We start from the raw sequence: 19,890 nt of genomic DNA, 5'->3' as shown, positions 1-19,890 counted from the left end.
AGATTGTCTCATTCATGAGAAAATATTTACTTAGGATTTTTTTGCTCTATATTAAAATTAATCCACAATTTTCTTTGTTCTGCATGTTAAAAATTCTGATTACATATTACTTTCCATTCTTACATGTTTGGAGCAGGTGTGGTTAATTGGTGGGTTTATGTCTTCACTAGAGGTCCTCTGTTCTTTCTTTACATTTTCTCCTTCACAGATATGATTGGCTTTCAGGATTCCAGTTATCACCTCTGTGTCAGTGAACCTGCAGTCTCTCTTCATAGTTTATCTAGTACTGCTCTTAATTCTCTGGATCATCATTCTGGGCTTATTTTCCATTCCCATTTTCAATTCTGAATAACATTGTTCATTCTAAAATGTATTATCAGTGCTTTTTAGACTAGCCGAAGTTTTGCCAGGCTTCTCTTTATTAGTGTTGGTCATTTCTACATAATAAACCTGTGGCAGATCTTTAGCAAATGCAATAACTTAAGACTGACTATACTTTAAAGCCTCTTAGACTAAAGTCGGTACAGTGACAATGTCTTTTATCAAGGGGAGTGAAAGCAATTTGACATCAATTATTGTTGACCACTTTGCCATCATGTTGATGTTTGAAAGTGTGTTTGGCTCTTATGAATCATGAAAAGATTAGACTTTCAGACTCATCTCTGAATTTCTTTTCTTTTTTCTTTTTTCTTTTTTTGGCCACACTGTGCTGCATGTGGGATGTTAGTTCCCCAACCAGGGATCGAATGCCCCTGCATTGGGAGCACAGAGTCTTAACCACTGGACCACCAGGGAAGTCCCTCTGAATTTCTGCATAAAGGAAAAATACAAACAATATACTCAAGACTGTGATTCTTTCATCCATCCCTCAAAATGATAGAACTTCCTTTGTGCTCTTTTTAAGGCAGCTGTGTTTTATCTAAGTGGATGGAGCAGCTGCATTTCTCCATAAGAGCTTTGAGCAATATTGCCAAGAAAAATTTAAATGATTTAAAACCCCCTCTCTCAGTCTGGAATGTTAACAAGCATTTTCTAATAATTGAAGGAGGGGCACTAAAAACATGCCACATCTTTAACATCTTAAGCTTTTTCTTCTGGCAATACCCTGTCCAGGAGAATGACAATATAATAATGAGGATGAGTATTAATCAACATTAAGGGCTATCATATCTGTCAAACTGCTGCCCCTTCTTTTCTAAGAGCGTGATCATTAGTTCTCTATTTAATGTGTTAATAATTTTCTTGCTACCTCCAAGACTGCACATGTATTTTAACCCCACACAGTGACTTGATACATTGTTCTATGGTTAGTGTTGACTAAACAAACACACAAACAAAAATAACTGAGGACAGCTAACTTGAAAATATTCTTAGAGAATTAGGGTATTTCCATGAATTTTATTTATTTATTTATTTTTAAATTATTTTGTTTTATTTTAAAAAATTTTTTGTTGGAGTATAGTTGATTTACAATGTTGCGTTAGCTTCAGCTGTACAACAAAGTGAATCAGTTATACATGTACATATAACCACTCTTCTAGATTCCTTTCCCGTATAGGTCATTACAGAGTATTGAGTAGAGTTCCCTGTGCTATACAGCAGGTTCTCATTAGTTATGTATTTTATATATAGTAGGGTGTATATGTCAATCCCAATCTCCCAATTTATCCCTCCCCCCCTTCCCCCTTGGAAACCATAAGTTTGTTTTCTACATCTGTGACTCTGTTTCTGTTTTGTAAATAAGTTCATTTGTACCATTTTTTAAGAGTAAGTTTATTGGAATTAAGTATATCATGCCCCTCCCCTTTTTTGTAATTAAAAGAAATGCCTCTGTAAATTGTGTAGACAAGGCATATTGACACGGGGAATTGAAGACCTGGTCTGTGGTTCTGGCTTGGCTACTTACTTTTATTTTCTGAGCCTCAGTTTGTTAATTTGGAAAGTGAGGATGATGCTACGGTAACTAAAGGAAGAAATGAATGTAAAGGAGTTTAGAAAAGTGGAAAGGGAGAGCAGTCTGGTGCTTTTGCCCTTTATAAATTCAAAGCAGACTTCTCATAGCTTTCTGGCTTTTAAGGTGAAGTTGGGAAAAGGCAAGCTCTGTTTCTGAAAGGAAACCCCACTTGTAAAATAGCTTCACAGTGAAACTCAAGAACATGTTTCTAGTTCATCTTCTTTTTGGGGGATAAGGACAGGGTGCTATACTATGTCACGTGGTGAGAGTCCTGTGGCTGCAGTTAGCCCCCCCAGGAATTAGCAAGTTTGATGTAGTTGGTTTGGCTTCTCTTACTACTCCATTCCTGCCACAAAGGCCTCTGCTTGGTCAAAGTTGATGACTGTCCCAGATATGGCTGGATTGTTTTAACACGTACTGAGCACTTTCTGAAGGCCCCAAATTCTCATTTGTATTTTTTTATTATTTTTTAAAATTTTTATTTTTGGCCATGCCGCATGGCACGCGAGATCTATTTCCCCGACCGGGGATGGAACACGTGCCCCCTGCAGTGGAAGCGTGGAGTCTTAACCACTGGACCACCAGGGAAGGCCCTCATTTGTCACTTTTTAAAATGTTAACAGTGAACTTCCTAAGTAGATATTATGATCACCATTTAAATGAGGTTAAAAAAAAACAAAACAAAACAAAAGAGAGCCCTACAGAGGTGTTGCTTACTTAAAATCCACGTGTCTTAAGTGGCAGAATCAGGATTAGAGCCCAGGATATCGGATGCAAAGTTGCATGTGCTTTCCACTGGAAGACATTTTGAGTTGGTCTTAATAATACGGGCTTCTAGAATCTGACTCCACGACCTTGACCTTGGGCAAGTTTTTTAACCTTTCTAAGTCTCTGTTTTCTCATCAAGAACAGGGAGATGCTAATACTTCTCAGGGCAGTTTCTGGGCCCCTGTCCTCCTTTCTCCCCCCTTTCCCTCTCTCTTCCATCATCATTCCTGAGGTCTGAATATGTGCCAGCCAGCCTGCTCTGCCCTGGGACACAGTGCTGGATAAGGCAGCCCTTCGCCCTGCCGTCATGGACTTTGACTTTACAGTTTAGTGGGGATCCTTAGTATATGGTGGTATAGGCAATTAGGGTGGGCCTAGGAGGCGCCCCTCAAACTGGGGTTGGGGGAGCTGGATAGGCAGGGAAGGCTTCCTGGTGGCTGAGATGGAATGATGATTAGGATTTAGCCAGGTGAGGAGGAGAGAGAAGAATGTTCCAGGAAGGGAAAACGATATTCGCAAAAACTGGGCAGTGGGAGAGCTCATGGTGTTTTTCCAGGAACCGAAAGTTCAGCCTGTGCACATGTGGGGAGTGTTAAGAGTTGAGAGGAAACGGTAGCAAGGGCATCCCACGAAGGGCCCTGTTAAGGGTTTGGGACTTGGTTCTTTTTTTTTTTTTAATTAATTTTTATTGAAGTATAGTTGCTTTACGTGGGACTTGGTTCTGAGGGCAGTGGGAAGCCACTGCAGGAGTTCAAGGACATTGCCAAATGGTAAGATTTGTACTCTGGTTACTGTCTGGAAAAATAGATATGAGGAGGTCAAGAATGGAGGTCAGTTTTCAGGCAAGAGATGGTTGAGCCCCAAATGGGAACAGAGGAAGCAGGAACAGGAAGAAGTAAATATCAACAGATATTTAGTTTGTAGAGCAGCAGGCTTAGGTGTGGAAAGTGGAGGAGAGGGTGAAGTTGAGCCTGGGTGCCAGGTTTTTGACTTGGTCAACTGCCGAGTGGGAGGTGGTGTGTTTCCTTAAGTTAGAGAATGCCAGGACGGGGGAAGCATAGTATTACTTCCTCCGAGACCAAACACTTGCTGTGTGCCAGGTGCTGTTCTAAGTGCTTTACATTTACCACATTGTCGAATTCTCACCTTGGCTCTAGGACGTGGGCACTTCTGTTGATTCCCATTTTATATGTGAGGAAACTAAGGCGTGGAGAGATGAGCAGTCTGCCCCAGAACACATGGCCAGAAGGTGGTGGGGCCAGAATTCAAACCAGGCAGTGAGGCCGGGAATCCAGGCTCTTAACCACTGCGTCCTGCTGTGTCTCACCAACGGGGAAGATGAGTTCCTTTTGGTCATGCTGAGTTGGAGGCACCATCAAGACATCTAAACCCAGTGGTTTGGAGTTTAGGAAAAAAAAATTTAGGACACGACATAGATTTGGGAAACACATGATGTACCTGGTAATTGAACTGTGAAGGGAAGCGGAGATAGAGTGAAAAGAGGAGGAGAAGGCCTCTGGGGACACCAGTGTTCTAGTTGTTCCCAGAAGACTGAGGTTAGGCCAGACTACAGAGGTAGGAACAAAACCAGGAGAGTATGGGCTAGACATTCAGTAAATCTTCATGGGGGTAACTGGTTTTAGCAGGACTCCAGTCCCCCTCCTGCACTCCCTCCGTGACCTGGGGCCACTGGGCTGTGCGAGCACTCACCCCTCCCCCGCCCTCGAGACAACCCATCTTCTACTGTGGTGTGTCCCTTCTACTCAGCTTCCAGTTACACATTGCTGGATTATTTCATCTCTCAGACCACGTTCTTTGCCTGCCTGTCCCATGCATCATTTTGTGTATTTTACTAGCCTGCATGCAGTCTGTGGCACTTAACTCAGTTCATTTCTCTCCCTGGTCATATAATCCAAAGACCTGTGTTTTAGCTCTGTATCAGGCTGGGGACCCTGTATTTCCCTACCCTGCACATTCTCCTTACCCACCATCTGCCCTGTTCCCCCAAATCCTCTCTGCTCTGTGATCTCCACCCTTGCTTTCCAGTTCAATCTGGTTTCTGTGATCAGCCACCCAACCTTTTAAAACCCAGTCTTAAGACTCCTTTCATTAACCGACTTCCCTGTCTGAGTCCCAACATTGAATTAGGCCTGTGGTTGGCTTGCTCCTTTATTTTCTTCTTTGGTCCCTCAGAGCATTATTGGGGAAAAAAAAATCATATAACTACATTGATTCAATCTCCAAAAAAAAAACAAACCTTTTTATATTTCTGAAACTTTGAAGTGCTAATCATGTATTTAATTTTGTCCTAATATTCAATAATTCATAAATGAATAATTTACACAAAGATTGAATAAAGCAGAATAAAATAATGTTTGCTAGTAGTAGCCTAATAGCATTATTCATGATAGCTTTTGTAGATTTTATTTCATAATGATATTGAATTCCAGTAAATAAGGCATTTTATAAATTAAACACTTAAAAATATATATTTTAATCTCAAGAAGAAGAAAGCTATATTCAGTGTTTAAACTAGATTATAAGATAAACCTTGCACTTTGCTTAAATATAGACTCTTACGTATAGTTATGCATTGTGGTTCTAAGGCTGCCCCAGACTTTCTTATTTTTATTCTTCTGACTCAGTGTTTTGAAATTTTGCCTTCTAAATTGTTTCTTAAGTAATCATCTGTTTTCCCATGTGAAAACCAATATAACCGTCAGCATGAGATATCCTGTTTTACTAAGCTGACAATTTAATTCTCACAAAAGCCTTATCAATTTATTTTCTTGTTGGATTCTGCAACCTGAATGTACTTTAAAATACCATTTCCTGAGGGTTTTTGACATATTAAAACTAACTCTTAGAGCTCTGATTATTGCCTTCATGTTCATGGAGAGTTAGAAAATTATTCTAAAGTTATCTTTCCTTTTTCTCAGCTTGTGTCTTACATCATTTGTTCTCCGTCTATGAGGATAAAACCACCAACTCACAGATAACTGCCTCATTTCCATTTCTTCCCTAACTTACTGTGGCGAAGCACTGTCTGCAAGTAGGGCAGTCTGAGTGGATTTGGGCAGCTGGGATGGAATTGAGCTTCTCTGACAAAGGACCAGTAGAAGTCTAGCAGAGTCTGGCATTTGGAAGGAGTACTGTGCTCCATCATGTAAGGAAAAGCTAGTAGTGTTTGGTGTCTTTTTTTTTTTTTTTTTTTTTGTAGTAAGGAAAGGATTAGTTTGGGATTTGGTCTCTAGGTGAGGTTGTAAGAAACAGCTTGGAATTTGAGAGTCTCTGGAGACCAAATTTCATGCTTGATTGGAAAAGCTGGTGCTTTCATCCGTCATAAATAATTTTAAATCTTCCGTAACCATTCACAAATCTAAGGCATTCAGATATTCCAAATACACTTGTTTCTTTGAAAACTGGCATAGCAATGATGCAACTTTGTAAGCTGCTTATTTGAGTAGGAAAACTAAATGAAATATTTAAAATCAGTTAAAAAATTATATAACTGCAGCCTCCAAACCAAAGATTTTCTTTGCTTGGAAATTTTAAACATTTAAATGGCACAATGTATACTAACGTCTTTGGACAGTAATGTACTGATTCAAATCTAGAAGTAAAGTGATATGTTTTTACTGCCATATAACTACAAATATGTATCATTCCTCCTTTTCTTAGCTCATCTTCCACTTGAATGCCTTACTAAGTGTGTTACCTAATTATATTGGAGTCAGTTCTTGGAAAGAACAAGATACTTAGAATGTTGTTGCTGTTTCTTTGCTGTAATTTGTTTAGGAGTATTGCTGATCTGTTTTCTCTGGACTATAACATTATCTTTACACTCAAGGGCACCAGGTCTCCGCCAAGCCTTTGCACTGGGAACCTGTCCTCAGCCATGAGCAAGCATCATAAAGACATCGCTTAACCCTCAGACAGTTTTGATGGATAAGGAATCACTGTGCTTATATTCTTTCAGCATTGTTAGGTGCCTTTCATTCTCAACATTTTGTACCCTCTCTAGTTTTCCTTTTTCAACATGCCGTTGGAGGAATCATAATCATTAATGATTCTATAAGTATATTGTAGCCTGAGATTTGGAATTTGTTTATGTTAGTGTTTTGTGATTGGTAAATATTTTTACTCTAGAAATGCAGAGATAGATTCTTCAACAAATCGATGACTTGCTGGTATGTGTCATGAACACATGTTACTGGAAATGTGTATAATAGATGTTAATTAATTAATTTATTGATGTTAATTTAGAATTCTATTAGCATATACCTGTAATGATTTAAAGAAAATGGAGAATAATAAGATTGTATATTAAAGTGATTGTCTAAGGCATATTTGAAAATTTAACAAGCTTAGGAACACCCTTTTAAGCTAATTTCAATTAGTTTTGTTCCATTTATTGATAAAAGGTAAAACATTTTCACATTACTTTCAGGAATCATCTGCTGTTAGTAATTAAAATATTTCATTTTAAAATTGCAACACGAACTATTTTGCTTTGTTATAGCATTTGTCATTTATTTTATTGACTGTTTTATGATGTTCTATATCAAAGTTAAATAAGCCTTATCTTTTGTGGTAGTCATAATTTTTATAATTTCTAGTGTACAGATGAGATGTACGAAAAAGGAATGTTTTTGTTTTTGAGGTGGACCTGTGTTTGGATAAAAAAACATGCGCAGTTTGATTTTTAGGTTACTGTAGATTCTGCCTCCCCCTGCAAGGTATCTCAGTGCTTCAACTTCTTTGTTAGCTATGTTCATGGGGGACTGTGGCCCCAAAGGCATAGAGGAATGTGATAGCTAATTGACTTCCTACCATCTTTTGGGACTAGAGTTCAATCTGAGATCTGAAGAAAACTATGGACCCTCTCTTGAGAAAAATGCACGTATTTATAAACACAAAATATAGTATACATTTCCAGGCATTTTATGAACTCTGGTTTAAGGAATCTAGAAAAATGGTACAGATGAACCTATTTGCAAAGCAGAAATAGAGACACACATAGAGAACAAACGTATGGATACCAAGGGGGGAAAGGGGGAGTGGGATGACTTGGGAGACTGGGATTGACATATATACACTACTATATATAAAATAGATAACCAATGAGAACCTGCTGTATAGCACAGGGGACTCTACTCAATGCTCTGTGGTGACTTAAATGAGAAAGAAATCCAAAAATAAGGGGATATATGTATGTATACATACAGCTGATTCACTTTGCTGTACAGCAGAAACTAACACAACATTGTAAAGCAACTATACCCCAATTAAAAAATAAAAGAACCCTTGTCCTATGTGTAGACACTGTTCCTGTCTAATTTCAGAAATTAAGTACCCAAATTTAGTGTATGTTATTTAGTATATGTTATTTCCCCATTTCTACAGAACTACTTTTTATTCATTTGAAAAATATTTATTATCAGTTTTGTGCATGGTGTAGAGTTTAAGTGTTGAGAAGAAGCCAGGAATTCTCAGGGAAACAAAAATTAATACTGTCTGCTCCACAAATTTAGAGAAGGACAAATTGTGTGGCCTGGAATGTTCTTAGGTACATTGGGTTGAATTAGGCTTAAGAAGATTGGGAAGACAGGTGGAAGAAATGGGTCATGCTCGCCTGGCTGCAGATTTAATGATGACCTCAAACTTGAGAATCCTTGTATCTTCAAAGAGAGATAGCTAGATCCTTTCAGGATGCATGTGTAGACTAAAGAAGTGTTTTTCAAATTTGTGTAATGTAATGATTCCTTTTAAAAGAAAAAATAACTATTGTGGCCTGTTAGTATTGACTTAAACTTTTAAAATTTCATGTTACTTAAATATGTAAAAGCACAAAACTTGGCTTGAACACTTTATGCTTGTAACTCTTGTGCAACTGTAAAACCCCAAACCATTTTACACGTCCCATACAAACAGAACAACACAGGCAATGGTAATGATACGTTGCTGCATATAAATTGCCACTTCCAATGCAACTGTGGTTCTGGCCACTAGCCATTATGGCCTGGGTTCTTTTGAGTTCAACATGCCCATGCTACTAGGACTCATATGTATGATTTACGCTTTTGTTCTTTTTTTTTTCTTTTTTTTATATCAGCTCACAAATCCTTTTGTTCTTTTTTTTTTAAATCAGCTCACAAATATTTGAAATATTACTACCTGATGTCAACATGATTGTGAACATAAAATGGGCATAGCATTCAGTTACAATACAGTTATCCAGGTGACTCAGAAGGTATTTGTATAATTTTTTAGAGATTATACTTGTTATGGTAATAGACATCAAAACAGTGGTTACTTCTAAGGGGGAGATTGCTTGGAAAGGGGGACAAGAGAAATTTCTGGGGTGATAAAAACTTTTTATATCTCGATTTGGGTATTTTCATGGATGCTCACATTTATCAAGACTCATCAAATTACACACTTTAATTCAGTATATGTAAATTTTACCTTAATAAGGAAAAAATTGTAATTGGAATAAAGATACAATTTTAAGATACTTTACAAGAATTCTCACATTTTGAGAATAGGTCCATGGATTTCAGTTTCAGTCCTCCCCACAATCAAGGAGGACATTCCAGGCTATTGAACAACATTTGTAACCATATGTGACTTTGTCCCAAACCCATGTGCTGTTTCTTACTAGGTGAACTGAACTTGACCATGAATGAGCAGTGAAGACTGCGCCCCGAGTAGAAAGACCTAAGCAGTGTGACTTACACCACCAAGTCCCTTGTGCCATCTTGATTCCAACTCAGCCTTCTAATCCTCTAATATTCCTGTGAATATTCCTCGTTTCATCTTTGTAGCCACATGAGAAAAGAGAGAGGAAGGAGGATAACCTGAACAATGCAGAGGGAAAGAAATTGAAGAGAGCAGCTGTCAAAAGGAGATTAGAGTTTATTCGATGCTTGTTTCCTCAAAATCTTTACTTTCACAGTGAACACTTGTGGGAGAAGTCAAAATTTCAAGTTTTCTGAGGAGAGGTCAAATTTAAAGGTAGACCCCTAATCCTGTGAGTTATTTCCTGTTGTATGATTTTTTAGCTTGTTGAGATAGGGGGAGGGGACCTTACAGTGTCTGAGGAGTGTCTTTCTTTTTTATGCCTATTAAAAATAACTTTTAGCAAAACGTGTTTGTAGCAGCCATTAAAAAATCAACAATTATTTCTTCATCCTATCACATAAACTCTTTGAAGTTTTCCAGGTTTTAGATAGGTGGACATCATCTACATGCAAATATGATTGTTGCCAAATTTAAATGATAGAAATATGTATTAGTCTTTTGTTGAGTAAAAAATTACACCAGAACTCAGTAGCTTAAAACAATAAATATTTATCATCTCACACAGTTTCTGTGGTTTAGGCATCCAGGAGCATCTTAGCTAGATGATTCTGGCTCATGGGCCCTCATGAGATTGCTGCCAAGATGTTAGCTGGGATTGCAGTTTTCTGCAGACTTGACTGGGGATAGTTCACTGACATGCCTGGCAAGTTAGTGCAGGTCATTGGCAGAAGGCTGCCCTTCCTCACCACACTGACTTTATAGGTGCTTGAGCATCCCCACAATGTGGACCTCTCCACTGGGCTGCTTGAGTGTCCTCACAATATGGCAGCCGGCTTCCCCCACAGTGAGTGATTCAAGAGAGAGTGAAGATGGCAACTACAGTGTCTTTTATGATTTGACCTCACAAGGCACATTCCTTCATTTTCACTGTATCCTTGGCTGGACTGGATACTGGGTTATATTGGTGAGCAAGAGGCACATAGATACACATTCCTGGCCTTGCAACTTACAGCCCACCCAGGGGAGCATGTACACATGTACCTCTTTAAGTTCAATGACAAAAAAGAATATCTGTTAAGGCAAAAAGTGCTGTCACAAAGACAAATGGTACTGTGTTAGAGTGTAACCAGGATGACCCACTTAGAGGGGGATGCCAGGGAAGACCTCTGAGAGGAAGTGACCTTGAAGCTGAAACCAGGTGGGTAAGAGCCAGTCACGAGAAGTGACTGGGGAAAGGGAAGAGCCTGTGCAAAGGCCCCAAGGAAGGAAAGCATTTGGCCTCTTGTAGGAATTGAGAGAGGCCAGTGTGACTGAGAGAAACGTAGTAGAAAAGAGGAGGGAGAGGCAGGCTGGAGCCTGATCATGCAGGGCCTGGTGGATCATAAGCAGTTGGATTTAAGTACACATGCCATGGTGTATTCCCATTTAGGTTTAGCTGCATGTAACTGAACCCCTCCTCCTGAAAGAGTGGTTTATACAAGATAAAAGTTTATCCTTTCTGTCTCTTATGGAAGGAGTCTTATGATAGAAAATCCAGGGTAATCTGGGACCCAGGCTCCTACTGATTCATTTATTTATTCAACTATTTTTGGCCTCCCTCTTCTATTGCATGGCTTCCATCCTGGAGGTTGCATTATGGCCTAATATAGCTGCTACAGCTCCAGGCATTACCTCCTTGTTCCTTGCTATAGAGCAGAAGAAAGAAAGTCAAAAGGGCAAAACGGGGACCTCCTCCCAACCAGATTCCTGAAACAGCATCCCTAGAAATCTCTAAGTGAAACACTCTCACTTAGAGCCAATTGGCCAGAATGTATTTACATGACCTTCCTCAGTTGTAAGAGAGAATGTAAACTTTTATATTGGGGGAAGATCACCCAACTAAATATCATTTCCCTATTACTTAGGGGAAGGGGAAAGTGGATGTTGGAGCAGACAATCAGCAGCTCACACCACCAATGGAAAGCCACTAAAGCAACATGATGCTTTATAAAAGATAACTCTAGCTCCTGGTGGAAAATAGCTTATGCGAGGCAAAGAGTGAAAGCAGGGTGTCCAGTGAGGAGCCCGCTGGAGCAGTTCAGAAGCAAAAGAGTGGACCTGGACTAAGTGAGTGGCAGTGGTGACAGGAGTTGGTGGATCTCAGCTGTGTGTCGGAGCTCAAATCTACAGGTCTTGATAACAAGGAAGGTGTGAGAGAGGGGGAGGAATCAAGAATGAAGTCTAGGTTTCCTGTTTGAGCAGCTCTGAGGATGGTGACACCATTTATGGTAATAAGGAAAACCAGCCAGGGAGCTAGCTTGGAGGGAAAATTAGGAGGTTGGTGTTGAGTTTGTTAGGGTTGAGATATCTATGGAAGGTGCTGAGTAAGCAGTTGACGATAATATTTCAGGAATTCAGAAAGGAGGTCAGAGTCTGTGCGTTGTGTTTGTAGCCATAGAGATGTTTAAAATCACCCAGAGCCTAGGGGTAAGACAGGAATAAAGACACAGATCTACTAGAGAATGGACTTGAGGATATGGGGAGGGGGAAGGGTAAGCTGTGACAAAGCGAGAGAGAGGCATGGACATATATACACTACCAAACGTAAGGTAGATAGCTAGTGGGAAGCAGCCGCATAGCACAGGGAGATCAGATCAGTGCTTTGTGACCACCTGGAGGGGTGGGATAGGGAGGGTGGGAGGGAGGGAGACGCAAGAGGGAGGGGATATGGGGATATATGTTTATGTATAGCTGATTCACTTTGTTATAAAGCAGAAACTAACACGCCATTGTAAAGCAATTATACTCCAATAAAGTTGTAAAAAAAAAACCAAACAAACAGTAAAATCACCCAGAGAAAGAGTATAGAGAGGGAAGGCAAGGGAGCGGGGCCACGGCCCACCTCCAAGGGATACTAACATTTAGAGGTTGGATAGGGAAGGAGCTGAGGGAGTGAGAAGGAGTGGCCAAGGAAAACTGGGGGCTGTATTGTCATGGAAACCTGGAAAAGCAGGGCTTCAAGATGGAGCAGTTCAATTGTCCAAGGCTGCTCAGAGGATGAGTTAGATACGGCCGGAAAAGGATCCATCAGACCTAGCAACTTGGAGGTCACTGGTGCCCTTGACGAGAAGGTTTCAGTGCAGTGGTGAGGATGGAAGCCCAGTGGAAATGGGTTCAAGTGTGAGTGGGGACCCAACAGCACCCACATGCTGTATGTGGACTATAAGTCTCTGAAAAATGGCGAGTTCATCACCACAGGAAAATGAAAACCCTCAGTAGGTCGTTGGGAGGGGCAGGATGGAGCCCATAAAATGGGTTTAAGCTGCTGCCTGCCAGAAAGCAGCCGAGGAATAGCTTTTGGAACAAAAGAACGGTTTTCACCTTCTTTGCTCACAGTTGGCAGGGTTGGATATGGTTGTGAGGAAGCTGTTCCAGTAAAGTGCCCTTTTCTGCTTGTAGCTTACAAGTACCATCAATTCAACCAGGGCCTGAAAGGAGAAAATCCTGCTGGACTTGTTTGTGGGACACCATAAGCCTGATCATTTAGACCTCGTCTCAAGACCAGGAGATCATAGGTGAAAAATTGCTGGCCCTCAGAGCTACAGCCACTTCATTTCTTGTGTCTGAAGAGTTTTTTTTTAAAAAAGAGCCTTGGACAAAGATTTCTTGATGACAGCGAGCTGAGCCTGGCTGATGTGCACTTGCTTGCAACTGTTTTCTTACAGTGATAAGAGAAATTCCCCAATGTCCTTTCCACATTTCTCCTGTCCAGCAGGAGCGAAAAATATCCCTATGATTGAGAAGTTCCTGGCACCTGGCAGCAAGAAGAGCCCACCCTCTGATGCCAGTGATGTGAAAATGGTCCACCAGATCTTTATGTTGTAAAGCTGGTACTTATTTATATCTGTGAGTTGGTCGGCCTCTGTGGGTGGCTGTATCCCTTAAGTACTATAATCACTGCCACACTGCAGTGGTCCCCAAACCTATGAATAGTTACTTCCTAAGTAGTTCTTACATTTCAGGGGTACCTTCTCTACTCAGAATCTAAATTGTGTCATGAGTAATTGGGTGAGAAGGGAGGTCAGACTTTAAATCCCCTAATCTGGTGAGTTATTTCTGGCTCCTCTGGATAGTTCCTGCACTGGAGGAGAGTGAGCACTTATGTTCCCTGCGCTTCCTCCTCCCTCTTCTTAGGAAGTGAAATAGTGTTAAGTGGAACAGGCCAAGGAACAGGATTGCTCATATGCAGTGGTCTTCAAAGTGTAATCCCCAGACCAACAGCATCAGAGCCACCTGGGAATTTGCTACATGTGTAATTTTTTCACTCTAATCCAGACATGCTGTATCCAGAGAGTGTGGTGGTAATGGGGTGCTTCCTAGCAGGCTGCGGTTTAACAAACTCTCCAGGTGGCTCTGTTGCGAGCTGAACATTGAGAAGCACTGTCTTAACCGGAAAGGGGAGAGACTCAGGGTCATTCCAGAATGGGCGAAATTAATATCAATTGCTGGGAACAGGGTTGACTATGTTGCAGGGCAATACAGGCTCCAAACCCACTCTCTGAGGCCCTGGAGACTTCCCCAGTCTGCGCCTGTGCTCAGTAGAAAGGAACGAGAGGCAGTCATGGTGGGAATATGAATCGGAGTGGTAGAAACAGAGACAGCTTGAGTAAGATGTGTCAGGTTACAAGGAAAAGAGAAAAATGACAGGGTTGTAAAGTATAAAAATATACATTAAAGATGTTTCCAGAAGATGGCCCACCATCCTATATCTAAGACTTTGATGTGTCTTTAGAGATGAGATATTTAACTTTTTTTTTTTTTTTTTTTGGCGGTACGCGGGCCTCTCACTGTTGTGGCCTCTCCCGTTGCGGAGCACAGGCTCTGGACGCGCAGGCTCAGCGGCCATGGCTCACGGGCCCAGCCGCTCTGCGGCATGTGGGATCTTCCTGGACCAGGGCACGAACCCGTGTCCCCTGCATCGGCAGGCAGACTCCCAACCACTGCGCCACCAGGGAAGACCCTAACTTTTTTTTTATTTTTTAATATTTATTTAGTTAACTTTGTCTGCACTGGGTCATCGTTGCTGCACGCAGCCTTTCTCTACCTGCAGCGAGTGGGGGCTACTCTTTGCAGTGCGTGGGCTTTTCATTGCGGTGGCTTCTCTTGTTGCGGAGCATGGGCTCTAGGTGCATGGGCTTCAGTAGTTGTGGCACACAGGCTTAGTTGCTTCACGGCATGTGGGATCTTCCCAGACCAGGGCTCGAACCCTTGTCCCCTGCATTGGCAGGGGGATTCTTAACCACTGCACCACCAGGAAGCTCCAAGACATTTAATTTTTATGAAAAGTTTTTTTCATTTCACTGGTTTGGTTTCCTTTTTTAATGCTCAAAAATGGTAAGAATTTTTCTGTTCTGCAAAAATTGCTTTGAACATGTTAATGTTTTATTTAACTCAACAAGATCTGTAACACATTTTTGTTTTTATTTGAAGTTGAGAACATTCTTGTTTGACTATGAGGAGGGGACCTTTCTACATCCTTTTAGGAGGAAAGGGGAATCCCTTTCTATCTCTAACATCTGGTTCTCCTCCCACCCCTCCTCTGTGATGGATGATAACCACAAGCCTCTCCTATTTCCATGGGTGTGACTGGGTCTGAATCCCTCTCCACCTATGTAAGGACATGTAACAAAGGAAGCTGCAGTTGCTGCTGCTTCTTTGGCAGGAAGGAGGGGAGGGGGTAGATTACCTCACAGCATTTTCAAAGTGTACAGGCAAGGAAATTAGCTCTCTAAAGGTGTCAGTAATTTGCCAAAGAAAATATAAATTGGCAAATGGAAATTTAAAGTTTTTTATTTTATTTTATTATTTTATTTAAGTATAGTTGATTCACAATGTTGTGTTAATTTCTTCTATACAGTAGTGACTCAGTTATGCATATATATGTATATATATGTATTATTTTTCATATTCTTTTCCATTATGATTTATCACAGGATATTGAATAAAGTTCCCTGTGCTGTATACAGTGTGACCTTTTTGTTCATCTATCCTATATATATTAGTTTGCCTCTGCTAATCCCAAACTCCCATTCCTTCCCTCTCCTACCCCTGCTTTCCCTTTGCAACCACAAGTCTGTTCTCTATGTCTGTGAGTTTGTTGTTGTTTTGTAGATATGTTGATTTGTATCACACTTTAGATTTCACATATACGTGATATCTAATGGTATTTGTCTTTGTCTGACTTACTTCGCTTAGTATGATAATCTCTACGTCCATCCATGTTGCTGCACATGGCATTATTTCATTCTTTTTGATTTATATATAATATTCCATTATATGTATATACACCACATCTTCTTTATCCAGTCATCTGTCGATGTGGAAATTAAAAAATTTTTTAAAGTGAACTTTGATTTTACACCCAGAAATCAAATCCATAGCTAACAGCATAAGTGAAGAACACGAGTTCTTAAAAAATATGCATAAGTAAACTTGTTTTCTGGTTAAAATAACACAGCACTTGTACATTTCCATGACTTTAGTATGAGAAGTGTTGTTGCATCATCACTTTGCCGCCTTTGATTTGCTGAGTATAACTCGTGTTAAGAGCACATGCATCACTTTCCTGTGCAACATGGATGATTCAATTTCTTTTTGACCTTTTCCTCATTAAAATTTTTATCCAGGAATAAAATTAAGAAGAAATTGGGGTAGGTTTGCCAGCTTTAGCAAATAAAAATAGAGGGTGCCTAGTTAAATTTGAAATCAGATAAATAATGAATAGGTTTTGTTTTTCTTTTTAGTAGAAGTATGTCCCATGTAATATTTGAAACATATTTAGGTTAAAAATTTATTTATTCTTATCTGAGATTTAAGTTTAACAAGGTGTCCCATATTTTATATATCAACCCTAAATTCCTAGTAACTCTAGAATTATGTCTCTAAGCACTATAGTCATTGCAAACTGCCTGAGCTATTAATTTAAAAAGTTTCTTGAATTACTTATAGCCTTAGATAAGATCGGCTGTGGGCTATGTACAGTTTTAAGCACCCACTGTTTTCACTCCTCAAGAAATCGGGTTAGAGTGCAGGGAATGAGAGTGATAGACTTATAGGGATCATCCCAAAGACATTCTACATTTTTTACAAAATAATTTTTGAATAGGTAATGCATACACACTTCTTTTTTCCTCTCAGGTTTTCTAAGTTTATAATAAGTGACCCACTGGTGTATATTTTTTTGTTGTGATGAAATATACATAACTTAAAATTTGCATCTTAACTCCTTTAAGTGTACAGCTCAGAGGCATAAAGTCCATTGACATTAATGGGCAACTACTAGCACCATCTACCTCCAGAACTTTTTCATATTGCAAAACGGAATCTCCATACCTATTAAACATTAACTCCTCATTCCCCCCTCTATACAGCCCCTGGCAAACGCTGTTTTATTTTCTCTGTGTATGAATTTGACTGCTCTAGGTGTTTCTACCTTTCGGCTCTTGTGAATGATGCTATGAACATGGGTGTACAAATATCTCTTTGAGGCCCTACTTTTTTAATTCTTTTGGGTGTACACCCAGAAGGGAAATTGGTGGATCATATGGTACTCCTGGGTTTCCTTTTTTTGAGGCACTGCTGTAGTGTTTTCTGTAGCACCTGTGGCATTTTATGTTCTTACCAGCAGTGCTCGAGGGTTCCAGCTCCTCTGCATCCTCAAGGACACTTGTCACTTTCTGGGTTTTTTTTTTTTTTTTTTTTGCGGTACGTGGGCCTCTCACTGTTGTGGCCTCTCCCGTTGCGGAGCACAGGCTCCGGACGCGCAGGCTCGGCGGCCATGGCTTAAGGGCCCAGCCGCTCCGCAGCATGTGGGATCTTCCCGGACCGGGGCACGAACCTGCATCCCCTGCATTGGCAGGCAGACTCTCAACCACTGCGCCACCAGGGAAGCCCACTGGGTTGTTTTGATCGTAGCCATCCTAATGAATGTGAGGTGAACACCTCTTATTTTGTTCAGTGTTCATCAGACAGGATGATGAGCATGTTTTAGGTTCTCTCAAGATGCTTTTTGAATAGAATTGCATTTTGGTGTTTTTGTTGTTGCATGCTGTCTCCAGTAGTTAAAAAAGAGAAAACAGTACTACCTCTTTACATTTCTTTAAATACTAATAAACTTGAAACATAAGTTCTTACAGTGTCTTATAGCCTCTAACAGTCCTCAGAGAAGATTTCTTCTCATTTCATTGATGAGGAGACAGAAGCTTGGTGCCTTTAGGTACCTTTGCATATAGAAAATCTGAGCACGTGATTGGTCTGGGAGAGCTACTGAGTTATTCGAATCCACATTCTTCCTCTTCCCATCTGGATAGGAACACCTTCTGTGTTCCTATTTTATAACAGGTTTCTGTAACATTTATCATTGATTCTGTGGTTGTCAAGGTTTATTATTTTTTAAGTGAATTGTATATTAGATATAAAAATAGTTTAAATTCCTCCTATTTTACTCTTCTTACATTCTGTTAATCAACATTTGGCATCTGTGGACTTAAAAATATTTCAACTTGATTTCAAAATTCATTATTACTTTGTGATTAAATTGAGCATTATCATATAATGCCTTTTGGAAATATTTTATAGGTACCTTATTCAACAAAGGTCATTATTAGAATTTTGAGTTTTATGCTTTTAAATGGATCCTGGAGTCAGCGATTTTTTTAGATTTTGGGTCGTCTGAATTCATGAGCATTGTGCTAACCATTTTGGCCTGCAGTGGTTTCTTTTAAGCTAATTTATTCTGGTTTCTCTCTGTGCTTTGAGACTTTAAATGGCTAACTTTGCATGAAACAAGCTTGCACCAGGACCATCTGGTGTATCAAGGTGACCGATTCTCAACTTATTTAATTAAATGTTTCTTTCTTGAATGTTCTCTGCTATATGCGTAGGCACATACTTACCTTTATCTAGATATCTTGGATTGCATCTTAGATTTAAGATAAGGTCATTGCTTCTCAGTTTTCGGATCCTTGTTTCACAGGATGTGATGACAATGGTCATTTCAGGCAAATTATAAAATCATGCCATGATAAAACCTCTTTTGTACTTTGTCCTAACTTGCCAGTATTGGTACAAGAAATGTGACCATAAACTCTTCTCGTTTATGAATACCCAATACCGAGGTTTGAAATTCTTGGAAGTGCTGAGTTGGATTTTAGGCTGAGTTAGCATCAGGGTTTGTGCAACCTCATGTGTCCTCTTCAGCCTTCTCCCTGACAGCGCCCGTGGGAAGCTGCGTGGGTGGCTGAGTGTTAGATCGCATTTATGTTCCCAGCATGGCTGTTTGTTTGGCCTTGGGAGCCAGCAGAGCACAATGTGGGAAAAGCACTACAGTAAAAGGTGGTTTTGAGTTAGCCCCTTTGTCTTTCTTCATTTCCTGATTTTAAATAGTACCATCTGCCCTGTTTTAACTACCTCACTGCTTACTGTTGCAAGGATAAATAAGATATTATTTGCAAAGACTTTTTGTAAATTCAAAAGCCCTGTACACAAGTAATTTTTGTGTATTAATTTGGAGAAATGGGTTAATATGCCACCTACTTAAGATGAGAGAATTAAAATAATTTACATTAAGTGGTGTTTTTATGATTTCAAAGTGTTTTACATATAGGCCTCATTTGAACATTTTAACACTGTCGTGAAGTAGGAAGAGATGCTGATATTACCAGACCTATTCTGGGAATAAGGAAACTGAGGGTGTTGGTACCCTAGCTGACATTCCAGCATCAGGAGACTTGGGGTTAAGACCTCAGGGCTTTGCTCCAGCCCTGGGTCACTGTCACCACATCTGCTTTCCCGTAATGCTCCTGGATAGGTGTAAGAAAGTCATCATTTGGTGGTTTTGTATTCTTTGCTTTCAGCTGAGCCCTGAAACATAGGTAAAGGTAGAGCTGCTTGGGTTGAAGCAAGAGACAAGGGACTGAGGGGGGCCTGTAGCTTTAAACCTGGAACCATTTCAGTGGACTCTATCTCTGCTTTGTCTCTATGACCATTCTAGGAAAATAAGTAGCCAGTGGCCTTTCCATATATGATGCTTGTAGTAGCTTCTTGAATCAGAAATTTAAACTTCCTAGTGACCAAGAATACATATCAGGAAGGGTTCAGTGGCAGCAGTCTGTTGGGGCACAGGGGAGGAATGTGGGCTATTTGCATGGCAAACACTATTTTTACATGGATTGGCCATTTATTGGGGGGTAACGTGGGAGGAGTTTCTGGAAGGAGCAGGGGGACAGGAAGGCTTGGAATTACCATGGCCTCTTATATTATTTAACTTGACTTGTTTCCCCAAATAGATTGTTCTTCAGGACTTTTCAAGGACCTTACGCAAGGCT

Source organism: Mesoplodon bidens (assembly GCF_964165515.1).
Source record: "Mesoplodon bidens genome assembly, chromosome: 1".
Taxonomy (NCBI): domain Eukaryota; kingdom Metazoa; phylum Chordata; class Mammalia; order Artiodactyla; family Ziphiidae; genus Mesoplodon; species Mesoplodon bidens.
The sequence above is the reverse complement of the archived record's forward strand: the minus strand, read 5'-3'. Positions refer to the sequence as shown.